The sequence below is a fragment of the Penaeus chinensis genome, chromosome 38, assembly GCF_019202785.1.
Source record: "Penaeus chinensis breed Huanghai No. 1 chromosome 38, ASM1920278v2, whole genome shotgun sequence".
In the NCBI taxonomy this organism is placed as follows: Eukaryota; Metazoa; Arthropoda; class Malacostraca; order Decapoda; family Penaeidae; genus Penaeus; species Penaeus chinensis.
In genome coordinates, this window is record NC_061856.1 from 28785582 (window position 1) to 28788081 (window position 2500).

Below are 2500 nucleotides of genomic sequence, written 5' to 3' on the forward strand. Positions count from 1 at the left end.
ATTATATATAATCATATTCATATAAGAGAAGTTGATGTATGAGGAACGTGCGATACTGAAAGAGAGTAAATCATTAAATAAAACGAGCAACACTTTAGTAAATGAAAGACAAAATGTAATAAACACTAGAGGGAAAATGACAAACACAAGGCATACCAATAAACAATAAAAAAATATAGTAAACACTAGACAACACAATAAATAATAAGACACAATCAAACAAATGAACGACACATATCTAACAAAACAAAAGCAAAAACAATAAGACGGATGACACTGCAATGGCGTTTGGAATGCTGTAAACAAAATAAGTTTAAAATATAACACAAACGGAACTTAAAGAACCAACTCTTCAATAAACCACATACTTGGACTAATGGACTGACTTAACACTCACCAAAGAATTTTGAAAATAAACACAAATAAATCAATCAACAAAGGCAAGATATACATATACCGATCGCAAATTAACACGATGCAATATATACGATAAATATGTGTAGGTTTACGAGCATGTGTATGCCCGTGCGCATGTCAGTCTGTGTATGTCAACTGGCACGTACGCCCTATGTGAATGTGCAAGGGCATTCTTTTGTTTGTGTGTACAGCCTATATGTTTGAATCCGCGTGCATAGATTTACCAGCATACAAATATGTAGTCCATATTAGTAAGGCAGACATAAACAATAACCCTAGAATAATAAAGCGCCAAAAAAAAACCCACAAAAAACAAATGAAACACGAATCCAAACGCCTGTGCCCGGGATGGCCTGCCCCGCGACAGCAAAAGTACGCAAGGAGAGACATATATAAAAGCGTAAGTGGCGCGCGTATCACCGCCAGACCACTTTGTAGCTTGTAGAGAATGGCACGGGAGGTCAGTGGCGAGATTAAGAGCGGCCATAACCAGCGACTGCTCGTCATCTCTCGCAATTTCTCGCAAACTCGCCCTCTGCAGGTGCCGCCCGCCTTTTGCGCTCGCTGAGGGCGTCCTGGCGGGCGTGTTAAGTATGTGTGGGAGGGGGAGTTGAGAAATATACATACATACATACATATATATATATATATATATATATATATATACATATATATACATATATTCATATATATATATATATATATATATATATATATATATATATAGACAGATATAGAGATGTATTGTTAAACACGAACACACACCAAAACACACACACATCCAGACACACACACATATCTATTTATCTATAAAAAAAATGTGTGTGTGTGTGTGTGTGTGTGTGTGTGTGTGTGTGTGTGTGTGTGTGTGTGTGTGTGTGTGTGTGTGTGTGTGTGTGTGTGTGTGTGCGCGCGCATAAACACACACACACACAAATACATGTGCAGTGTATATCTACAGCTCCTTTCCCAACGTCCTCTTTCTGTCGAGCATTATAATTAACGCCGCAGCCATTTGTTTTTTATATGATCTCCCTCCCCTTTGCGAGGGTTATAAACACATCCACGCTCTTTTTGGAACGATCGCTGGGAAATGGAACGGCAGAAGTGATCTCCGAGAGGAACGTGTTCTAGAGTTCATATCAAGAGTTGTTTTTCTCTGTTCTCGTCCGCAATTAAGTATGTTGAACGTCATTATCACACGCTGATAATTACTGTCTCTCTTCAACTTCGTAGTGCGAACTAAATGAATTAATAAATGTCTTAATAAATCATCGCAAGATATTCTGCACAAGATACTACAAGGAGAGACGAAGGGACGTTTGTTTGTGAAGAAGTTCTCTGCATGAACCCCAACCTTGCCCCCCCCCCCCTTCCTCCCTCTCTCTCTCTCTCTCTCTCTCTCTCTCTCTCTCTCTCTCTCTCTCTCTCTCTCTCTCTCTCTCTCTTTCCTTCTTGTCCTTCCTCTTCTCCTTGTCCTATCTGTCCTTCCCCTCCCTGTCCTCTTCCCCTCTCTCTCCCCTTCCCCCCCTTTCTTTCTTCTTACGTCTCCTCCTCCTTTCCTCCTCCCTCTTCGTTCCCCCTTTCCCCCTTTCTCCCCCCTTCCTAACCCCACCCCCCTTCTACCTCCCGCCCTCTCCTCCCCACACCCCCTCCCCTCCTTCCCACTCTCCACTCCCCTCTCCCCTCCTCCCCTCTCCCCACTCCCCTTTTCCCCCTCCTCCCCTTTTCCCCCTCCTCCCCAGGCCTCGTCGTATCTTGCAATTGTCATCAGCGGTGTTTTTGTTGCAGTAATTGTGTTGCCTCCTCCAAGCCAAGGCAGCCGAGGGGGGGGTGAGGGGTGAAGGGGGGGTATATGTGGTGAGCGAGGAGGGAGGGAGAGGGAGGGGGGGGTCATGTGTAGTGAGCGACGGGTGGGATAATATGTGGTAGTGAGGGTGGAGGGTGAGGGGGAGGGGAAGGGTGGGGGTAAGAGGGGAAGGGGGGGATCGGTGTGTAGTGTAACATTGCGTGTAAAGTTTGAGTTTGAGTGTGAGTGAGCAAGTTGGTAAGTAGATAAGTAAGTAAGTGGGAGTGAGAGAAC

General features: G+C 44.2%; 1 protein-coding gene across 1 annotated transcript in view; it reads right to left on the reverse strand.

Moving 5' to 3' along the window:
- Nucleotides 1-2500, reverse strand: part of LOC125045861 (transcriptional enhancer factor TEF-1-like) — a gene marked incomplete in the record, with an annotated part of 83660 nt that overhangs the window by 35328 nt on the left and 45832 nt on the right.